A 24,170-nucleotide genomic window follows, 5' to 3' on the forward strand; every position below is an offset into this window, starting at 1 on the left:
GCCTAGCCAGTGGCTGTCCCTGAAGCACTAAAAAGAACAAGCCCCTTAGCAACATACCAGACTGCTGATGAGAGGGGCTGGAACGCAGTGATGTGACCATAGCTTCTGCAATCTTGAACTCCTGGGCTCAAACAATCCTCTCGCTTCAGCCTCGTGAGTAGCTGAAATTACAGGTGTGTGCTGCCATCCCCCATTAATTAAAAATATTTTTTGTAGAGATGGGGTCTTGTTATGTTTCTCAGCCAGATCTTGAACTCCTGACCCTTCCCACTTCAGTCTCCCCATGGCGTGGGGAGGTTTACAGACATGACCCAGACCCATTCTTCAGATGGTTTTTCTTTTTTCTGGTTTTGTTTTGTTTTGTTTTTCTCTTCATCTAAAAGAACTCCTTTTAAGATTTTATGAGGCAGAAGTAAACAGTACCATCTCAAACACCTCAATACCATAAGGTGGCAGGGGTAATGTGAACTTTCTGTCTAGTCTATACTATCACATAAGCTCCAGAAAGAGAGAGACCTCATCTGGCTTATTCACTACTGTATTCCCAAGCCTCACAAGCAAGAGGTATACCAAAAATAAAAAAAAGGGTATGGAATTAAACATGGTATGCCTCTAAATGCCATGCTTTCTACATGACAGTTTTTTCTTGACAGGGTCAACTCCTACTGCCTAATAATAAAACCAACAGCCGGGCACGATGGCTCACGCCCGTAATCCCAGCACTTTGGGAGGCCGAGGTGGGTGGATCACTAGGTCAGGAGTTTGAGAACAGTCTGGCCAAGATGGTGAAACCCCATTTCTACTGAAAATACAAAAATTAGCAAGGCACGGTGGTGGGTGCCTGTAATCCCAGCTACTTAGGAGGCTGAGGCAGGAGAATCGCTTGAACCTGGGAGGCGGAGGTTGCAGTAAGCTGAGATCATGCCACTGCACTCCAGCCTGGGCGACAAGAGAGAAACAAACTCCATCTTAAAATAAATAAAGTAAAATAAAATAAAGTAAAACAAAACAAAACCAATAGTCTGGCTGGGCACCATGGCTCACACCTATAATCCCACCTCTTTGGAAGGTCGAGGTAGGCAGATCACTTGAGACTAGGAGTTCGAGACAAGGCTGACCAACATGGTGAAACCCCATTTCTACTAAAAATACAAAAATTAGTCAGGCACAGAAGTGCATGCCTGTAGTCTCAGCTACTCGGGAGGCTGAAACAGAAGAATCACCTGAACCCAGGAGGCAGAGGTTGCAGTGAGCTAAGATTGCACCACTGCACACCACTGTACTTCAGCCTGGGCAACACAGTGAGACTCCAGCTCAAAAAATAAAAATAAAAATAAAACCAATAGTCACATATTCAACAAATTATTATTATTATTTTGAGACGCAGTCTCGTTCTGTCGCCCAGGCTGAAGTCCCCGGCACAATCTCTGCTCACTGCCTCCTGGGTTCAAGAGAATCTCCTGGCCGGGCGTGGTGGCTCACGCCTGTAATCCCAGCACTTTGGGAGGCCGAGGTGGGCGGATCACAAGGTCAGGAGATCGAGACCATGGTGAAACCCCGTCTCTACTAAAAATAGAAAAAATTAGCCGGGCGCAGGGGCGGGCGCCTGTAGTCCCAGCTACTCGGGAGGCTGAGGCAGGAGAATGGCGTGAACCCGGGAGGCGGAGCTTGCAGTGAGCCGAGACTGCGCCACTGCACTCCAGCCTGGGCGACAGAGCGAGACTCCGTCTCAAAAAAAAAAAAAAAAAAGAGAATCTCCTGCCTCAACCTTCTGAGTCACTGAGACTATAGGTGTGCCACCACAAATAGCCAATTTCTGTATTTTTAATAAACACAGGGTAGGCCAGGCGCAGTGGCTCATGCCTGTAATTTCAGCACTTCGGGAGGCCGAGGCGGGTGGATCACAAGGTCAGGAGATTGAGACCATCCTGGCTAACACAGTGAAACCCAGTCTCTACTAAAAATACAAAAAATTAGCCAGGCGTGGTGGCAGGTGGCTGTAGTCCCACTCCTGCTGAGGCAGGAGATGGCGTGAAACCAGGAGTCGGAAGTTGCAGTGAGCCGAGATTGCGCCACTGCACTCCAGCCTGGGCGACAGAGTGAACTCCATCTCAAAAATAAATAAATAAACAAACAAACAAACACGGGGTTTCACCATGTTGGCCACGCTGGTCTTGAACTCCTGACCTCAGGGGATCTGCCCGCCTCGGCCTCCCAAAGTGCTGGGATTATTAAAGGCGTGAGCCACTGCACCTGGCCACAGCAAATTGATAACTTACTAAGCATACAAAGTTGTACAAGGCACTTGTTCCTACTGTCAAGATGCTCTAAATCTAGAAGGAAGATAATGCAAATACTTCCACATAAGTCAGATCCCAAATAAAGACATGCACTGCATGTTTCAGTTAACAACAGACCTATATACAATGATCAACTAGTAAGTTAAATTAAATTTATTCTTAAAGAAAGGTATTTTTGACCAGGCACAGTGGCTCACACCTGTAATCCCAGCACTTTGGGAGGTCAAGGTGGGTAGCTCACTTGAAGTCAGAGGTTACAAGTCTTAACTCCTAACCACACTGAACTTTCTGTCTGCAGAGAGTACTGGTCAAGAGTTCACAAAACGGCTAGGCATGATGGTGTGCACCCACAGTCCCAGCTTCTTGAGAAGCTGAGGTGGAAGGATTGCTGGAGCCCAGGAGTTCAACGCCCTGGGCAACACAGCAAGACCTCATCTCTGGCCGGGTGCGGTGGCTCACATCTGTAATCCCAGCACTTTGGGAGGCCGCAGCAGGTGGATCACCTGAGGTCAGAAGTTCGAGACCAGCCTGGCCAACATGGTGAAACCCCATCTCTACTAAAAACACAAAAATTAGTCGGGTGTGGTGGCACACATCTGTAATCCCAGCTATTCAGGAGGCTGAGGCAGAATAGTCGCTTGAACCTGGGAGGCCGAGACTGCAGTGAGCGGAGATAATGCCACTGCATTCCAGCCTGGGCGACAGAGCAAGACTCTGTCTCAAAAAACAAACTAAGAAAGATATTTATCAATTTAGTGTATCCTAACTGTACAGTGTTCATCTATGGTAGTATACAGTAATGTCCTAGGCCTGCACATTCACACACCACTCATACAATGACTCATCCCAAGCAACTTCCTGTCCCGCAAGCTCCATTCATGGTAAGTGACCTATTCAGATATACCACTTCTATCTTCTATGCTGTATTTTTACTTACCTTTTCTATGTTTAGATATGTTTAGATACATAAATACTTAACATTATGTTACCACTGCCAACAATATTCAGTACAGTAACATGCTATATAGATTTGTAGCCTAAGAGTAATACTGTGTACCACAGCCTATGTGTGTAGTAGGTATACCATCTAGGCTTGTGTAAGTATACTCTATATTTGCACAATGATGTGATCACCTAAAAAATTTCTCACAACACATCCCCATCATTAAGCAATGCATAAACACAGTTTCTCATCACCAAAGATGGTATGAATGTCAAATAAACACATGAAAAGATGCTCAATATCACTTTGCATTAGGGAAATGCAAAAGAAACCCACAATGAGGCCAGGCACAGTGGTTCACTCGTGTAATCCCAGCACTTTGGGAGGCTGAGGTAGACGAATCACTTGAGCCCAAGAGTTCAACACCAGTCAGGGCAACATAGTGAGACCTCTTCTCTACTAAAAATCAAAGCAAATTACCAGGTGTGGTGGTACACACCTGTGGTCCCAGCCAGGAGGCTGAGGCAGGAGGATCATTTGAGCCCAGGAGGTCAATGTTGCAGTAAGACAATATCGCACCACTGCACTCCACCCTGGATGACAGAGCAAGACCCTGTCTCAAAAAAAAAAAAAAAAAATTAATACACTGTTAGGGGAAGAAAATATAGTACAGTCACTTTAGCAAACAGTTTAGCAATTACTTTTAAAATTAAATAAACACTCACAGGATTATATGTACCCTGGAAAAATAAACACTTTCCACAAAACCCAGCAATCTCATTTCCATGCATGCCAACCAAGAGAAATAAAATCGTATGTTCACACAAAACTTGTACATAAATATTCACACCAGCTTTATTTTTGTCTTTCTTTTTTTTTTTGAGACAAGAGTTTCGCTCTTGTTGCCCAGGCTGGAGTGTGCAATGGTGCAATCTCAGCTGACTGCAACCTCCACCTCCCAGGTTCAAGCAATTCTATTGCCTCAGCCTCCTGGCTGGGTTTACAGGCATGCGCCACCACGCCTGGCTAACTTCATATTTTTAGTAGAGATGGGGTTTCTCCATGTCAGTCAGGCTGGTCTCAAACTCCCAACCTTAGATGATCCGCCTGCCTCGGCCTCCCAAAGTGCTGGGACTATAGGCGTGAGACATCGCACCTGGCCTCCAGCTTTATTTTTAATAGCCAAAACCTGCTAACTCAATGTCCACCAGTAGATGAACAAACTGGTACATGCATATAATAGACTACTACTCAACAATAAAGAGAAAGAAACTACTGAGTAACATGCAATAGTACAGATGACTTCCTTTTATTTTGAGACAGAGTCTCACTATGTCACCCAGGCTGGAGTGCAGTGGCTCCATCTTGGCTCACTGCAACCTCTGCCTCCTGGGTTCAAGCGATTCTCCTGTCTCAGCCCCCTCGAGTAGCTGGGATTACAGGAGCGCGCCACTGTGCCCAGCTAATTTTTGTATTTTTAGTAGACATGGGGGTCTCACCATGTTGGCCAGGCTGGTCTTGAAATCCTGACCTCCGGTGATCCACCCACCTCAGCCTCCCAAAGTGCTGGGATTACAGGTGTGAGCCACCAGGCCCGGCCAGAAATGACATCTTGCTGTGTTGCCCAGAGCCTTGAACTCCCAGGCTCCAGCGATCCTCCCACCTCAGCTCCCCAAGTAGCTGGGACTATGGGTGCACGCCATCATGCCTAGCCATTTTGTGAACTGTTGACCAATGCTCCTCTCTGCAGACAGAAAGTTCGGTGTGGTTAGGAGTTAAATGGGAAGAAAGAGGAGGCTGGGTGCAGTGGCTTATGCCTGTAATCCCTTCCAACACTTTGGAAAGCCAAGGTAGGAGGTTCACTTGAGCCCAGGAGTTCGACACCAGCCTGGGCAACAGAGCAAGATCCTGTGGGGGGGGGGTGCGGGGGAAGAAATTAGCTGGACATGGTGATACACACCTGTAGCCCCAGGCCAGGTACTCAGCAAGCTGAGGTGGGATGAATGCTTGAGCCCAAGAATTCGAGGTTACACAGTTACAGTAAGCTATGATCGTGCCACTACACTCCACCCTGAGCAACAGAGAAAGACTCTGTCTCCAAAAAAACAAAAGATGACAATGGGAGGTGGGTGTAGTCCCAGCTACTCAGGAGGCAGAATCATCTGGGCTCAGGAGTTAAAGGTCAGCCTGAGCAACATAATAAGACCCTGTCTCTTAGGAACAAAACGGCAGGGGGAGAGAGTAGGTGGGGGGTGGGGGAGAGAGGAAGGGGTGGGAGAGACAGAGAAAGAAAAATAAAAGAAGAAATAAAAAGAGGTAGAGAAAGGAAGGAAGGGGGGGAGGGAGTGAGGGGAGGAGGCAGCAGGGAGGGGAGAAAAGAAGAAAGGAAAGGAAGGATGAAGAAAAAGAAAAATGACAGTGAAAGGCCAGGCGTGGTGGCTGATGACTGTAATCCCAGCACTTTGGGAGGCCGAGGCAGGTGGATCACCTAAGGTCATGAGTTCGAGACCAGCCTGGCCAACATGTTGATACCCCGTCTCTACTAAAATATAAAACTTAGCTGACCATGGTGGCAGGTGCCTGTAGTACCAGCTACTTGGGAGGCTAAGACAGGGGAATAGCTTGAACCTGGGAGAGGGAGGTTGCAATGAGTCAAGATTGCACCACGGCACTCCAGTCTCGGCAACAGAGCGAGACTCCATCTCAAAAAAAAAAAAAAAAAAAAAAAAAGCAATGTATTAGAAATAGAAGTACATCAGATTCTAATGTCGGTTATGCAGCCAATGATGAGATACTCTGGCAAATAACCCTCTTGGTCTCAATTTATTCACCTGTAAATAGAATGAGTACTAAAAAACCACCAGAGCCAGAGAAATCCAAACTATCAGGCAAAGGGAGGGGCCCACTGAGAACCAGCCCAGGACCCGACCACAGCTGGTCTTCCCTGGACACCATGAACCACACTGTCCAAACCTCTTCACTCCCACCAACGTCGGCCATCCCCCTAACTATGAGATGCTCAAGGAAGAGCAAGAGGTGGCTGTGCTGGGGGTGCCCCACAACCATGCTCCCCTGATGTCCACCATGATCTACATCCACAGCGAGAACTCCATGCCCGACCATGTTGTCTGGTCCCTGTTCAACACCTACTTCATGAACTCCTGCTGCCTGGGCTTCATAGCACTGGTCTACTCTGTGAAGTCTAGGGACAGGAAAATGGTTGGCGACCTGACCAGGGCCCAGGCCTACACCTCCAACGCCAAGTGCCTGAACATCTGGGACCTGACTGTGCACATCATCATGACCATTCTGCTCATCATCATCCTAGTGTTGATCTTTCATGTCTATCAATAGATCAGGAGGCATCATCTAGGCCAGGAGCTCTGCCCATGATCTGAATCCCACATACTCCACCTTCCATTCCTCGCCCTGCCCCCAAAGCCAAGTCCTGTATCAGCCCTTTATCCTCACATACTTTTCTACAATGGCATTCAATAAAGTGCTCGTGTTTCTGGTTAAAAAAAAAAAACAAAACAAACACTAGAGTCATTTCAACTCCAAATGTGTTTGACTCTACATTGTTGAACATCTACTATGTGCCAAGAACAGAACATAAGAATAATCTAGGCTGAGTGTGCTGGCTCACAGCCTTAACCCCAACACTTTGGGAGGCCAAGGCAAGAGGACTACTTGAGGGCAGAAGTTCAAAACCAGCCTGGGTAACAGTGAGACTATCTCTACAAAAAATTTTTTAAATTGTAGGGAGCAGCACTTTGGGAGGCCAAGGCAGGCAGATCACTTGAGCTCAAGAGTTTGAGGCCAACCTGGGCAACATGGTAAGACCCTGTCTCTACTAAAAATACAAAAAATTAACCAGGCATGATGGTGCACGCATGTGTTACCAAGCTACTCAGGAGGATGAAGCATGAGAACTGCTTGAACTCGGGAGGTGGAGGTTGGAGTGAGCAGAAATTGCACCACCGCACTCCAGCCTGGGTGACAGAGCGAGACAGTGTCTCCAAAACAAAACAAGAAAACAAAAAAAAAAATTGAAGGGTGTAATGGTGCATGTGCCTGTGGTCCCAGCTACTCAGGAGGCTGAGACGGGAGGATCACTTGAGGCTGCAATAAGCCATGATCGCAATACTGTACTCCAACCTGGGCAATAAAGCAAGATCCCATCTCAAAAAATGAATACATAAAAACAGAAAATATTAAGACTTTAGTATCTCACTTTATAAAGAAGGTATTGTTTCCCTTTTTTTTTTTCGAGACAGAGACACGCTCTGTCACCCAGGCTGGAGTGCAGTGGCGCGATCTCGGCTCACTGCAACCTCCACCTCCTGGGTTCAAGCGATTCCCCTGCCTCAGCCTCCCAAGTAGCCGGGACTACAGATGCATACCACCACGCCCAGCTAATTTTTTGTATTTTAGATGAGTTTTCACCATGTTGGCCAGGTTGGTCTTGATCTCCTGACCTCATGATCCGCCCGCCACGGCCTCCCAAAGTGCTGGGATTACAGGCATGAGCCACCATGCCCAGCCAAGGAAGGAATTCTTTCTCTTTTAATAAATAAACTAAGCCTGAGAGCGGCTGAGTAACTTGCCCAAACTTCTGACCAAGTAGTAAGTGCCAACCATCCAAGAAACAGGGATACAATCAATAGTGAATAAAACAAAGTTCCTGCTTTCATAGAACTTAAATTTAATTACTAAAGAGTGAACCATGGCCGGGAGCGGTAGCTGATGCCTGTAATCCCAACACGTTGGGAGGCCGAGGCGGGCGGACCACCTGAGGTCAGGAGTTCAAGACCAGCCTGAACAACATGGCAAAACCCTGTCTCTACTAAAAACACAAAAATTAGCTGGGCATGGTGGTGGGTCCTTGTAATCCCAACTATTTGGGAGACTGAGGCAGGAGAATCACTTGAACCCAGGAGGCTGAGGTTGCAGTGAGCCAAGATCACACCATTGCACTCCAGCCTGGGCAACACAGCAAGACTACGACTGGAAAAAAAGAAAAAAAAAAAGAGTGAGCCATGATTCCAGCTTAGACTGGAGCTGCCAGATAAAATACAAGATGCTCAGTTAAATTTCAACTTTAGATAAGTAACTTTCTTCTATGCAATTTGATACACAATTATACTAAAAAATTAGTCAATGTTCATCAAAAATTCAAATTTAACTGAGTGTCTTGTATTTTTATTTGCCAAATCTGACAACCCTAGCTTAGATATAACCTCAAAACTCTTCCTCAAACCTTTAACTGCATTTCTGTAGCTCTAAAGCAGTAACTTTCTGACTGTATCAATAAAAAATTACTTTAAAAAATTTTGGGCTAGGTGCGGTGGCACATCCCTGTAATCCCAGCATTTCTGAATGCCAAGGTGGGTGGATCACCTGAGCTCCAGAGTTCAAGACCAGCCTGAACAACATGGCAAAACCCCATCTCTACAAAAAATACAAAAATTAGCCAGGCATGGGGGCGTGCTCCTGTAGTCCCAGTCACTCAGGAGGCTGAGGTGGGAGGATCGCTTGAGCCCAGGAGACAGAGGTTGCAGTGAGCCGAGACTGCACCACTGCATTCTAGCCTTGGTGACAAAGACCCTGTCTCAAAAAAAGGAAAAAAAAAAAAAATTAATTGAACCACTGCTGCTCAAGGCAGAGCAGGACTAGTCCATAGGCAATGTGCCTAGAGTTGGCCAAAAACTACATTTTGAATTACAATGCAGTATATAATACATTAACTCAAACCAAAGCTTAAAACAATTCTTGGCGCAGTGGCTCACACCTGTAATCCCAGCACTTTGGGAAACCGAGGCAGGTGGATTCCAAGGTCAAGAGATCAAGACCATCCTGGCCAACATGGTGAAACCCCATCTCTACTAAAAATACAAAAATTAGGTCAGGCATGATATCTCACGCCTGTAATCCCAGCACTTTGGAAGGCCGAGGAAGGTGGATCACCTGAGGTCAGGAGTTCGAGACCAGCCTGACCAACAAGGAGAAACCCTGTCTCTACTAAACTACAAAATTAGCCAGGCGTGGTGGCCCATGTCTGTAATCCCAGCTAATCAGGAGGCTGAGGCAGGAGAACTGCTTGAATCCAGGAGGCAGATTGGGCCACTGCACTCCAGCCTCGGCAACTAAGAGTGAAACGCCATCTCAAAAACAATTATTTCAATAATGCAGTGTGTCCTAACACTTCCTATTCATTTTTCTAAAAATGCTTGTCATAATCCACTAATGTAATTTCACAATCTACTAAGTGGTCATGACCCGCCGATTGAAAAATACTTCTCTGGGAGATATAAAAAAATCATTTAACCTGGCGTTATGAGTCACCATTATGAGCACATTAATTAACTACATTGTGCTATAAAACAGTAGTGCCCTTAGGGCCTAAAGTATACAGCTACAAACTTAAGTCAAAACTCCCAGGCCAGGAGTGATGGCTCATGCCTGTAATCCCAGCACTTTGGGAGGCTGAGGCAGGCAGATCACGAGGTCAGGAGATCGAGACCAGACTGTCCAAAATGGCAAAACCCCATCTCTACCAAAAATACAAAAATTAGCCGTGTGTGGTGGCGGGCACCTGTAATCCCAGCTACTCAGGAGGCAGAGGCAGGAGAATCGCTTGAAGCTGGGAGGCAGAGGTTGCAGTGAGCCAAGATTGTACTACTGCACTCCAGCCTGGGCAACAGAGCAAGATTCTATGTCAAAAAAAAAGCCAGGTGTTGGCCGGGCACGGTGGCTCAAGCCTGTAATCCCAGCACTTTGGGAGGCTGAGGCGGGTGGATCACGAGGTCAGGAGATCGAGACCAACCTGGCTAACATGGTGAAACCCCGTCTCTACCAAAAATACAAAAAACTAGCCTGGCGTGGTGGTGGGCGCCTGTAGTCCCAGCTACTCGGAGGCTGAGGCGGGAGAATGGCGTGAACCCGGGAGGCGGAGCTTGCAATGAGCCGAGATCGCGCCACTGCACCCCAGTCTGGGCAACACAGCGAGACTCTGTCTCAAAAAAAAAAAAAAAAAAAAAGCCAGGTGCATTGGCTCACGCCTGTGGTCCCAGCATTTTGGGAGGCTGAGGCAGGCAGATCACCTGAGATCAGGAGTTCAAGACCAGCCTGGCCAATGTGGGGAAACCCCGTCTCTACTAAAAATACAAAAATTAGCCGGGCATGGTGACCAACGTCTGTAATCTCAGCTACTCAGAAGTCTGAGGCAGGAGAACTGCTTGAACCCGGAAGGCAGAGCTACAGTGAGAGGAGATGGTGCCACTGCACTCTAGCCTGGGTGACAAGAGCGAAACTCCATCTCAAAAACAACAACAACAACAACAAAAAACCTCCCAGAATGGTGTATTTTTTGAGCTCTTGTGTCCTTTTTTTAGTAATTCTCCAGTCTCTTTGTTTTGTTTTTTGAGACAGGGTCTCATTTTAATGCCCAGGCTGGAGTGCACTGGTGCAATCACGGCTCACTTCAACATCCAGACTCAAGTGAACCACTCGCCTCGGCCTCCCAAGTAGCTGAGACTACAGACGTGCATGACCACGCCCAGCTAAATTTTTAGTATAAATATTTTTTGTTGAGACGGGGATTGCCTTTGTTGCCCAGGCTGGACCTGCACTCCTGGGCTCAGGTAATCTGCCTGCTTCAGCCTCCCAAAGTGTTGGAATTACAGGTGTGAGACACAATGCCCAGCCATCAGTCTTCCAAACGTGTTTTTTGTATTTTTCAGAGAGTCTCGCTCTGTCACCCAGGCTGGGACACAGTGACACAATCTGAATCTGAGCTCACTGCAACCTTCGACTCTGAGGTTCAAGCGATTCTCCTGCTTCAACCTCCCAAGTAGCTGGGATTACAGGCGCACGTCCTGCCCCACGCTCAGCTTTTTTCTATTTTTTTTTTTTTTTGAGACAGAGTCTCCCTCTGTCGCTAGGCTAGAGTACAGTGGCCCAATCTCGGCTCACTGCAACCTCTGCCTCCTGGGTTCAAGCAATTCTCCTGCCTCAGCCTCCTGAGTAGCTGAGATTATAGACATGCACCACTACGCCCAGCTAATTTTTTTGTATTTTTAGTAGAGATGGGGTTTCATCCTGTTGGCCAGGATGGTCTCAATCTCTTGACCTTGTGATCTGCCCTCCTCAGCCTCCCAAAGTGCTGGGATTACAGGGGTGAGCCACCAAGCCCAGCCCTTTTTCTGTTTTTTAGTAGAGACAGGGTTTCACCACATTGGCCAGACTGGTCTCAAACTCCTGACCTCAAGTGATCCACCGTGCCCAGCCAAGTCTTTCAACTTTCTATCACGCTACTGTTATTTCTCATTGCGGTTAATATATCTGCCTCTGAAAATATTACTTTTCTACTTGCTGCCAATATGTATATCACAAAAGAAAGCTAGATAGAATCATGTGTAAAGTAAAAGTAAGTTCTCAAAGAGGCCATAAAGAACTCTCCAGACCAGAGGCTGAAGCAGGAGGAGTTTAGGCCCAGGAGTTGGAGGCCAGTCTGAGCAACATAACAAGACCCCCATTTCTACCAAAAAAAAAAAAACAAAAAAAAACCTCTCCTTTCTATAATTTGCTCAAGCTTCAGTGAAAAGACATTTAGTCTTTAATTCCTGATTTCCAAATGCGTTTCAGGAATGAAAATAGTTAACTGCACAAAGTCCACAATAAATGTTTATAAACCTGAAAAGAAAAATGCAGTCAGTACGTGTTTCAAAACCAGCCCTTTATAAAAAACTAAAATTATAATCAAGATTAATTCCACTTAGAAAAATTATTAAGAACATTTTAACATGACTTTAAAAAGCAATATGAAAAATGTCAACGAAAAATATTTGACCTGGCTAGCCACGGTGCCTCACGCATGTAATTAAAGCACTTTGGGAAAACTAGGTGGATGGATCACTTGAATTTAAGAGTTTGAGACCAGCCTGGGCAACACGGCTAAACCCTGTCTCTCCAAAATATACAAAAACCGGGCATGGCTGCATGTACCTGTAGTTCCAGCTACTCAGGAGACTGAGGTAGGAGGACTGCTTGAGCCCAGGATGTTGAGGCTGCAAATGAGCCATGACCATACCACTATACTCCAACCTGGCCAACAGGGTAAGATCCAGTCTCAAAAAAAGAAAAAAAAAAAAAATTTGATCATTGGCAACACTGTTCAATAAAGCCTCTCAAGGCAATGGCTTCAGGAGACCAATATTCTAAAGCTCTGATACAGTTAATAAAAATAAACCATGTTCACTTATATTGCCAACAAGCCTCATACCACAACTAATGAGTTTTAAAAAGACTTCATTACAGAATGACATTTTATTCCATTCCCAAAATGTAGTTAGCTATTAATCATGGCACAAAACTGACATTTTCGGGCTGGACACAGTGGCTCACGCCTGTAACACCAGCATGTTAGGAGGCCTAGGTGGGTGGATCACTCGAGGCTATGATTTCAAGATCAACATGTCAAAACTCCACATCTACTGAAAATACAAAAAAACCAGGCAGGCACTGTGGGGCACACCAGTAGTTCCAACTACTCAGGAGGCTGAGGTGGGAGGATGGCTTGAACCCGGGAGACAGAGGTTGCAGTGAGCCATATTTGCAGCACTGCACTCCGGCCTTAGCAACAGAGTCAGATCCTGTCACGAAAATAAATAAATAAATAAATAAATAAATAAAAGAAATTGACATTTTATAGTCACTTGACACAACTTCAGGGTTTAAATTACAAGCAATCTATGTAAGTATCGTTAAACGTTAATGAGAATTTCAAATTTTCACATGAATGCAAACACAGATAATTACCAGCAAATAAAAAGTCAAGGTTGCCAGGCGTGGGAGGCTGAGGCAGGTGGATCACTCGAGGCCAGGAGTTTGAGACCAACCTGGCCAATATGGTGAAACCCAGTCTCTACTAAAATACAAAAATTAGCTGGGCGAGATGGTGCATGCCTGTAGTCCCAGCTACTCAGGAGGCTGAGGCAGAAAAATGTCTTTAACCCAGGAGGCAGAGATTGTAGTGAGCCGAGATGGCGCCACTGCACTCCAGCCTGGGCGACAGAGCGAGACTCCGTCTCAAAAAAAATAAAAATAAAAAATAAAAAGTTAAGGTTAACAGCTGTGACAAGTTTTAATTAACAACCCAGACTCATAAAAATACTAAACCAGGCCAGGCATGGTGGCTCATGCCTGTAATCCCAGCACTTTGGGAAGCCGAGGCAGGCGGATCATGAGGTCAGGAGATCAAGACCATCCTGGCTAACACAGTGAAACCCCGTCTCTACTAAAAATACACACAAAAAAATTAGCCAAGCATGGTGGCGGGCACCTGTAGTCCCAGCTACTCAGGAGGCTGAGGCAGAAGGATGGCATGAACTTGGGGGGCGGAGCTTGCAGTGAGCCAAGATGGCACCACTGCACTCCAGCCTGGGTGACAGAGCGAGACTCCGTCTCAAAAAAAACAATAAAAACAAAAACTAAACCAAGCCGGTCACGGTGGCTCACTCCTGTAATCCCAGCACTTTGGAAGGCCGAGGCAGTTGGATCACCTAAGGTCAGGAGTCCAAGACCAGCCTGGCCAACATGATGAAACCCCATCTCTATTAAAAATACAAAAATTAGCCAGGCGTGGTGGCACACACCTATAATCCCAGCTACTCGGGAGGCTGAGGCAGGACAATCACTTGAACTATGGAGGCAGAGGTTGCAGTGAGCCGAGATCACACCACTGCATTCCGGCCTGGGTGACAGGATGACACCCCGCAACACACGCACACACAAATAATAATAATAATTTAAATCAGCCAGGCATAGTGGCTCACACCTGTAATCCCAGCACCTTGGGAAGCCAAGGAGGGCAAATTGTTTGAGGTCAGGAATTCAAGGCCATCCTGGGCAACAAGTTAAAACCTCTGTCCCTACAAAAAAAAAAAAAAAAAGGCCAGGCGCAGGGGCTTACGCCTGTAATTCCAACACTTTGGGAGGCCAAGGTAGGTGGATCACCTGAGGTCGGGGTTGAAGACCAGACTGACCAACATGATGAAACCCCATCTCTACCAATAACAAAAAAAATTAGCCAGGTGTGGGGGTACATGCCTATAATCCCAGCTACTCAGGAGGCTGAGGCATGAGAATCACTTGAACCCAGGAGGCAGAGATTGCAGTGAGCCGAGATCCTGCCACTGCACTTCAGCCTGGGCAACAGAGTCAAACAAAAATTTTGCTGGGCATGGTGGCACATGCCTGTGGTCTCAGATACTCAGGAGGCTGAGATGGGAGGATCACCTGGGCCTGAGAACTTGAGGTTGCAATGAGCCATGATGATGCCACTGCACTCCCTCCTGGGCGACAGAGCTAGACCCCGTCTCAAAAAATAAATAAGGCCGGGCCCAGTGGCTCAAGCCTGTAATCCCAAAACTTTGGGAGGCCAAGACGGGCAGATCACCTAAGGTCAGGAGTTCAAGACCAGCCTGGCCAACATGGTGAAACCCCATCTCTACTAAAAAAAAAAAAAAAAATACAAAACTTTGCCAGGTGTGGTGGTGCACGCCTGTAATACCAGCTACTCAGAAGGCTGAGGCAGGAGAATCACTTGAACCTGGGAGGCAGAGGTTACAGTGAGCCGAGATCATGCCACTGCTTTCCAGCCTGGGTGACAGAGTGAGACTCTGTCTCAAAATAAATAAATATCCGAGGATTTAACATTTAAGTAGATTTCACACCACATAAGTACAGAACTACATACATTAAAAACAAAGATAAGAAAATAGACCTCCTATTTTAGCAAGCCAAAATCAAGGTTACAAAAAGATATCCTGAAGGTCAAGGACTGTCCGTGACTGTATTCTTAAAACAAGACTGTTAGGGGGCCGGGCACAGTGGCTCACGCCTGTAATCCCAGCACTGGGCAGATCACAAGGTCAGGAGATCGAGACCATCCTGCCCAATATGGTGAAACCCCGTCTCTACTAAAAATACAAAAATTAACTGGGCATCGTGGCATGCGCCTATAGTCCCAGCTACATGGGAGGCTAAGGCAGGAGAATCACTTGAACCTGGGAAGCGGAGGTTGCAGTGAGCTGAGATGGCATCACTGTACTCCAGCCTGGTGACAGTGAGACTCCGTCTGGAAAAAAAAAAAAAAGAAAGAAAAAAAAAGAAAGCCTGTTAGGAACCAGACTGCACAACACGAGCTGTGTGAGCATTAGCACCTGAGCCCCACCTGTCAGATCAGGTGCAGTGTTAGGCTCTCACAGGAGCACAAACTCTACTGGGAACTGCGCATGGCGAAGGATGTAGGTTGTGTGCTCTTAATGAGAATGAACCTAACAAATGCGTAATGATCTGAGGTGGAACAGTTTCTTTTTTTGTTTTTGTTTTTTTTTTTGAGACGGGGTCTCACTTTGTCCCCCAGGCTGGAGTGCAGTAGCTCGATCTCGGCTCACTCCAAGCTCCGCCTCCCGAGTTTCATGCCATTCTCTGGCCTCAGCCTCCCCAGTAGCTGGGACTACTGGCGCCCTCCAACACGCCCAGCTAACTTTTTTGTATTTTTAGTAGAGACAGGGTTTCACCGTGTTAACCAGGATGGTCTCGAACTCCTGACCTCGTGATCCGCCCGCCTCAGCCTCCCAAAGTGCTGGGATTACAGGCGTGAGCCACCGTACCTGGCCGGTAGAACAGTTTCATCTCAAAATCATCCCCTGCCCCTGTGGAAAAACCATCTTCCATAAAACTGGTCCCTAGTGTCAAAAAGGTTGGGGACCATTGCCTTAAAATACACAGCAGGATCTTGTGTATATATTATGTCTCCATTTATTTCAAGGGAGAGGCCCTGGAACTTAAAATTTAAAAATAAAAATAAAAATAAAGAGGGGGGCACTGTGCAGTGGCTCACACCTGTAATCTCAGCACTTTGGGAAACTGAGACAGGAGGACTGCTTGAGTCCAGGAGTTTGAGACCAATCTGGGCAACACGGCAGGACCCTGTCTCTACAAAAAATTTAAATGTTAGCCAGCTGGTGTGTACCTGTAGTCCCAGCCACGCAGGAGGCTAAGGCAGGAGAAATGCTTGAGCCCCGAAGATTGAGGCTGCACTCCAGCCTGTGTGACAGAGGGAGACCTTGACTCTAAAAGAAAAATAATAAATGGAGAGGTGTAATAAAATCCTACAAATGTTGCTTTGGGCAAGTTCCCTAATCTCTCAAAGCTTAGGGTTTTTGCCTTCCATTTTTAAGATTTAGGAATTTTTGTTGTTGATGTTACTGTTCTTTGAGAAACAGAGTAGGCCGCGCACAATGGCTCACGGCTGTAACCCCAGCACTTTGGGAGGCCAAGGCAGTGGACCACCCAAGGTCAGGAGTTCGAGACAAGCCTGACCAACATGGTGAAACCCCATCTCTACTAAAAATGCAAAAATTAGCTGCGCGGGGTGGCAGGCACCTGTAATCTCAGCTACTCAGAAGGCTAAGGCAGGAGAATCACTTGAACCCGGGAAACAAAGGTTGCAATGAGCTGAGATTGCGCCATTGCACTCCAAACTGGGAAAGAGCAAAACTCTGTCTCAAAAAAAAAAAAAAAAAACACCTTAGCTCACGAGGCTGGGTGGGGAGGCTCACGCCTGTAATCCCAGCACTTTGGGAATCACCTGAGGCCAGGAGTTCAAGACCAGCCTGGCCAACATGAGTGAAACCCCGTAACTACTAAAAATGCAAAAATTAGCCGGGCATGGTGTTGGGTGCCTGTAATCCCAGCTATTCGGGAGGGCTAAGGCAGGAGAATTGCTTCAACCCCGGAGGCGGAGGCGGAGGTTGCAGTGAGCCAAGGTCACACCACTGCACTCCAGCCGGGCGACAAAGACTCTGTCTCAAACAAAAAAACCCTTAGATGGGTCGATTGTGGGCTCACGCCTGTAATCCTAGCACTTTGGGAGGCCGAGGCGGGAAGATCATGAGGTCAGGAGATCAAGACCATCCTGGCTAACATGGTGAAACCCCATCTCTACTAAAAATACAAAAAATTAGCCAGGCGTGGTGGTGGGCGCCCGTAGTCGCAGCTACTCAGGAGGCTGAGGCAGGAGAATGGCGTGAAACTGGGAGGCGGAGGTTGCAGTGAGCCAAGATGGCACCACTGTACTCCAGCCTGGGCGACAGAGCGAGACTCCGTCTAGAAAAAAAAGAAAAAAAAAACCCTTAGATGGTAACAGTCACGTCATAGATGACCCAGATAATCTTAGAAAAAAAAACAAAAAAAATAAAACCCAAGTACTTTCATTTAAAAAGATACAGTAGCAGCCAGGCATGGTGGCTCACCCCTGTAATCCCAGCACTTTGGGAGGCCGAGGTGGGTGGATCACCTGAGGTCAGGAGTTTGAGACCATCCTGGCCAACATGGTGAAACCCAATCTCTACTAAAAATACAAAAATTAGCCAGGCGTGGTGGCGTGCACATGTAGTCCTAGCTACTTAGGAGGCTGAGGCAGGAGAATCACTTGAACCCAGGAGACAGAGGTTGCGGTAAGCAGAGATCGTGCCACTGCACTCCAGCCTGGGCAACAGAGCAAGACTCCACCTCAAAAAAAAAAAAAAAAAGACAGTAGCAGGTGTGCCTGTTAACAAACTGTTTACATCTCCATTGAAGTTGTCACAATTACTTGAAATACCTAAAAAAAAAAAGTAGGGTTTTGTTCATGCTTAACTTTTACACAACATCAAAATACTATCACTATCTAGTCAAAATAGAAAATTGTAATTCTCGCCGGGCGCGGTGGCTCACGCCTGTAATCCCAGCACTTTGGGAGGCCGAGACGGGCGGATCACGAGGTTAGGAGATCGAGACCATCCTGGCTAACACGGTGAAACCCCATCTCTACTAAAAAATACAAAAAACTAGCCGGGCGCGGTGGTGGGCGCCTGTAGTCCCAGCTACTCGGGAGGCTGAGGCAGGAGAATGGCGTGAACCCGGGAGGCGGAGCTTCCAGTGAGCTGAGATCCGGCCACTGCACTCCAGCCTGGGCGACAGAGCGAGTCTCCGTCTCCAAAAAAAAAAAAAAAAAAAAAGAAAATTGTAATTCTCGAGGACAATCTTCTAAAATGTTAAAATTCCTTTCAAAGCAAAAAACTGTACTTTGCTAAGGTGACAGTTTTAACACAGCTGTAGCTATTTAGGACAAAGAAAATGAGATCCTCCTTTGTTTTTTTCTTGTTTGTTTTGAGACAGAGTCTCACTCTGTTGCCCAGGCTGGAGTGCAATGGCATGATTTCGGCTCACTGCAACCTCCACCTCCTGGGTTCAAGCAATTCTCCTACCTCAGCCTCCCAAGAAGCTGGGATTACAGGCACCCACCACCATGCCTGGCTAATTTTTTTATTTTTAGTAGAGACGGGGTTTCACCATGTTGGCCAGGCTAGTCTCGAACTCCTGACTCCAGATGATCCACCTGCCTCTGTCTCATAAAGTGCTGGGATTACAGGTGTGAGCCACCGCACCTGGCCTTGAGATCCTCCTTTAAGTCAAAACATACGGCTACTATATAGCTACAATATGAGTTAATATCCCTTATGTAAAATTATATACCATCGCTAATTAGAGTAACACTGAAAATACAAGTTTACATTTAACCAAAAAAAGGAACACCATGACTGATCCCATAAATGTTTTCACTGTTTCAGAATGTGAAATCTTTAAGCAACTACAGACTTACTTTTTTCTCTTAAAAAAAAAGAAAAAGAAAACCAATGCAAGTTTTGGCAACTTAAAAAGTTTATTTTTTCCACATACTTGAAACAAAAACTAAACTAATTAGGTAAAATATATAAGCCCAAAAGAAAAACAAAACATGCCTCTTTGGTTAGTAATAGCCATCTACAATTTACCTCTAATGACCCTCAATGTCAATTAACTTTTTTGGTCTAACTTCAGAGATGGTTAGTATCAATATGCACATAAAAGAATAACAAAGGATGATGCCATTTAAACCTTATAAATTACTAATGAGGCCACAAGACTAATTAATCTAGATAAAAAGCAAATGGCTAAATACCTGACCTTCAAATCTTTGCTCAAATGTTAGCTCCTCAATGAAGCTCCCCCTAATCCATTTAAAATTGTAACTCATTCCCCTTCCCACACTCCCTATACCTTTAATCTGCTTTCTTCTAATCCCATAGCTCTTATACACTATTATACACAGGCTGGTAATTTAATGTCTCATTGTCTACCTAGTCACATTAGAATGTAAACTCCAAAAGGACAATATACTTGCTTTGTTCACTGATTAATCCCAAAAACCCTGTGTACATAGATGCTTCACTAGAGCTATGTTCAATGTAGATATTTTAGGTCCTTCTACAAGATATTTAACTGCAAAAGATGAACGGTCTCATTGAAATTTAAATGGAAGCATGATGAACAACTACATTAAACCACAGCACACTTTTTTTTTTTTTTTTTTTGAGACAGAACTCACTCTGTCTCCCAGGCTGGAGTGCAGCGGTGCGATCTCAGCTGACTGCAACCTCCTCCGCCTCCTGGGCTCAAGTGATTCTCCTGCCTCAGCCTCCGAGTAACTGGGATTACAGGCGCCTGGCTAAACAGCACAATTTTTAAGTTGCAATGCTTCAAGAGAAAGAAGCAGTAAAAATACTAAGCTGAAAATCACTAAAAGAAAAATATTTTATTCACACTGAATCCTGTATCCCAAGCAATTCTAATGTCATATTATTTAGGTTTAGGAATAGAGTAACAGAATTGTAAATCCCTATTTTTATTTTTAATGGGGAAGGGAATGTAGAAGAAGGAGAAGATGAGTTAACCAGTGAAAATTCCCAACAGTGCCATGAAATTACATGAAAGTTACCAAAAATAACTTGGTCATAGGCTAGCAGCTAATAAAAAACACTTTCAGATGAAAAAGAGAGGTTAACAACAACAACAAAGCTTTAGAACAGTTCCTCAGGAATTTCATTCCTGCACTTAACTCAGTACTATAACAATAGATAAACCAAGTATCCTCATTAATAACAGTGGTTACAGGTTTCAAAACATCTTCACATATATTACCTTATAAAATCCTCAGAGGAACCAAATTAAACTCAAACATAAATAATCCAGTAACAAAAGCACTTAATAATGTATGCACTTGACAGTAAAAACGCAATTTTTCCTTTGAAAATTCCCCACAATATTTGAGAAACTACAAAGAAACCATTCTATGGACGAGCAACCTTCTTGGCACTGGAAGTAATACAAGTCTTCTAAAGAATAATAGAGCACCGTGGACGGGCGCAGTGGCTCACACCTGTAATCCCAGCACTTTGGGAGGCCGAGGCGGGAGGATCATGACGTCAGGAGATCGAGACCATCCTGGCCAACATGGTGAAACCCCGTCTCTACTAAAAAATGCAAAAAATTAGCTGGGCATGGTGGCAGGCTCCTGTAGTCCCAGTTACTTGGGAGGCTGAGGCAGGAGAATGGCGTGAACCCAGGAGGAGGTTGCAGTGAGCCAAGATCCAAGATCGCGCCACTGCACTCTAGGCTTGGTGACAGAGCAAGACTCTGTCTCTTAAAAAAAAAAAAAAAAGAAGAAGAATAGAGCACTGCTAGCAAAAGCCATCAAAATCCTGAAACCCTTTGACCTAGTAAAACCACTCTTGGGAACTTTCTCTAAGGAAATAATTACACTGAAGCAAAAAGCTATTTAAAAATGTTCACTGCACCACTATCTATAACAAAAAAGTGGAAACCCAATTCCCAACAATAGAATGGTTAAGTAAAAACCTTACAGCCAGGCGCAGTGGCTCACACCTGTAATCCCAGCACTTTGAGAGGCAAGGGCGGGTGGATCACCTAAGGTTGGGAGTTTGAGGCCAAAATGGCGAAACCCTGTCTCTACTAAAAATACAAAAATTAGTCAAGCATGGTGGCATGTTCCTGTAGACCCAGCTACTCAGGAAGCTGAGGTGGGAGAATCGCTTGAACCTAGGAGTCAGAGGCTGCAGTGAGCTGAGATCATACCGCTGCACTCCAGACTGGGCAACAGACTCCGTCTCAAAAAAAAAAAAAAATTTACATTTACAATACAATGTTCAGGAGAAAAAAGCTAACTACAAAATAACATACACAATCACCTCTACTACATAAAAACAAAAAGGTAAAAAACAAAAATAAGAATTAGACGAATGGTTGGGGGCAGTGGCTCATGTCTGCCTGTAATCCTGGCACTTTGGGAGGCCAAGGCTGGCAGACCACTTGAGGTCAGGAGGAGTTGAGACCAGCCTGGCCAACAAGGTGAAACTCCGTCTCTACTAAAAATACAAAAATTGGCCAGGGGCAGTAGCTGACACCTGTAATCCCAGCACTTTGGGAGGCCAAGGCAGGTGGATGACTTGAGATCAGGAGTTCGAGACCAGCCTGGCCAACATGGCAAAATCCCGTCCTCACTAAAAATACAAAAAAATTAGCCAGGTGTGGTGGCACGAACCTGTAATCCCAGCTACTCGGGAAGCTGAGGCCGGAGAATCACTTGAATGAACCCAGGAAGCAGAGACTGCAGTGAGCTGAGATCAGGCCACTGCACTCCAGTCTGGGCTGTAACAGAGTGAGATTCCATCTCAAAAAAAAAAAAAAAAGAATTATATTGAAGTAAAATTATGTTCTAATATTGTGCTTACATTATCTTTCCTAAAACAGCCACCTTCAAACATGTGTATAACAAAGATAGAAGAAATCACTTTTTTTTTTTTTTTTTTTTTGAGAAGGAGTCTTGCTCTGTAGCCGGGGCTGGAGTGCCGTGGCCGGATCTCGGCTCACTGCAAGCTCCGCCTCCCGGGTTTACGCCATTCTCCTGCCTCAGCCTCCCGAGTAGCTGGGACTACAGGCGCCCGCCACCTCGCCCCGCTAGTTTTTTGTATTTTTTAGTAGAGATGGGGTTTCACCGTGTTAGCCAGGATGGTCTCAATCTCCTGACCTCGTGATCCGCCCGTCTCGGCCTCCCAAAGTGCTGGGATTACAGGCTTGAGCCACCGCGCCCGGCCAGAATAAATCACTTCTGAAAGTCATGAAAAACTATTCACACACACAAGAAGTCAAATTATGAGATGTTTCTTAAAGCAGATGTGAATTTCCAGACTTTCAAGAATATTTTGCTATCTCGAAACTTGTCAAATCCAATGCTGCGTTTTCTTTTTTCACCCTTGCTCTCAGAAACTTATTTTCACTGTTGATACACACAAACATAAGTCAGAAGATTCTAGAAGCTGAAACTTATTTATAAGGAACGGAGGAAAGTGATTCAAATTCAAAGTAATACTACATTAACGATCTGTACAAGAATAAAATTTCACATTATGCAAATCCAACACAGTAAACAAAATTTCACCTATTCATCAAAAAGAATAAGGGCTACCATTTAGGTCTCAAATAAAGGAACTTAAAGCAAGGAAAAATCTAAATTAACCTTAAACTGTTGTAAAGCCTCAAGGAACAGAAAAAAAGACCTTGTAGTACTAAAATATTCCAAATATCTTTGATCACTCCAACTACTCAGGTGCAAATTCTATTATAGTCTAATTTTTAAGCCTCATAGTCAATGCAACTTAACGACGTTAGTTTTAACGTTTATATATTTGAACATGTTGAATATATCTGCCAAATCTCTTGCTAATACCTAAGAAAGTAAAAACAATGCATCCTTTTCTATAAACATTGTATTTTAAATTTTTTTGCTAGATGCCAACGAAAAAAGGAAACTGAATTTACCCTCTACCTGGGGAAATGATCACTTCATCTGAACTAGTTTGGCTAAGCAGTGTTTGGGATGCTTCAGACTCACAGAAGGGGAAGGGTGGGCGGGGCGTGTAAAGTCAAACAACCGACTGTTTCCGCCCCCTTTGAAGGCAGCAGAATTCCTTAAAAACCAGCTGATTCCTCTTGATGGGGAATTTCTGCTGTAAATAAAAATTCTTTGGAAAGGGGTTGCTGAAAATGTGTTTTCAAAAAGAATACTCAGGTGAATGAAAAATCCTCTTATTCCACCTTCCAAAGCCCAAGATGCCTATTTAAGGAGGACGCCGGTCACCGGCCCTGTCAAGACGGCGGCCTAGGCCTAAGGAAGGCACAGCAGTGCCTGCAACACGGATGGACTTGAGGCACAGGGGAAATGGACTTGCGTGCCCTTGGTAAGCTCTGGCGGCACTCCCGAAGTTAAGGACACCGGCCACAATGGAATGGAGTCTATTGACGTTTGCTTCTCCCTTTGAACACTAAGCATTTTCTTAGTTCGCGAAATACGAACTGACAACCACCCGCCACCCCCAACAGGCGCTCCTGCACAAACACACCCTCGAGTCAAACCCAGCTAGCCGGGACAACACTGAGCCCCCAGTCCCTACCACAACCCCAGCTTAGGAGGAAAAAAGACGCCAGTAAACACCCGCATTTCTGCCTTCAGGATCCCCACCACGTCCCCTGCTGCAATCTCTCTCTCCTAGCATTTCCGAAATTGGGGCGGGGGTTGGGATAACTGCGCAGGGTGCCCGCCCCCTGCCACCAGCACTGCCGCCCCGGATCTCCCCGGTCCAGCCTGGGTCCGGCCCTCGCCCACCGCTGTTCAGAGGCGCCTTCTCCACCGTGGCCTCGAACAGCAATGCGGATTGGCCACCACCCGCGCGCCGGAGAGGCCTGGCGGGGGAAGGAGGAAGGCCGGGAGGGGGCCGGGCACTCCCCACCCCTTCCCTTCCCCAGGTGGGGGAGGGCGGAACGTTGCAGGAGGCCACACGGAGCCCCACGATTCCAAAAGAGTTCGGGAGCCCCCGCCGCGCCCTCGGACTCGAACGCGGAGAGGTGCGGGGGCCAAGGCCCACCTGTCTCCACCTGGTCCTCCAATCTTTCCCAGGACTGGGAGGGGGCGGGGAGAGAGC

At 46.0% G+C, this 24,170-nt stretch overlaps 1 protein-coding gene and 1 pseudogene across 50 annotated transcripts in view; one reads left to right on the forward strand and one right to left on the reverse strand.

The window, feature by feature from the left end:
- ATXN2 (ataxin 2) overlaps positions 1–24,170 on the reverse strand; it is a 151,989-nt gene that overhangs the window by 126,768 nt on the left and 1,051 nt on the right. The window lies entirely within an intron of this gene.
- LOC102117243 (interferon-induced transmembrane protein 3 pseudogene) lies at positions 6,197–7,540 on the forward strand (annotated as a pseudogene).

The sequence above is a fragment of the Macaca fascicularis genome, chromosome 11, assembly GCF_037993035.2.
Source record: "Macaca fascicularis isolate 582-1 chromosome 11, T2T-MFA8v1.1".
NCBI lineage: Eukaryota > Metazoa > Chordata > Mammalia > Primates > Cercopithecidae > Macaca > Macaca fascicularis.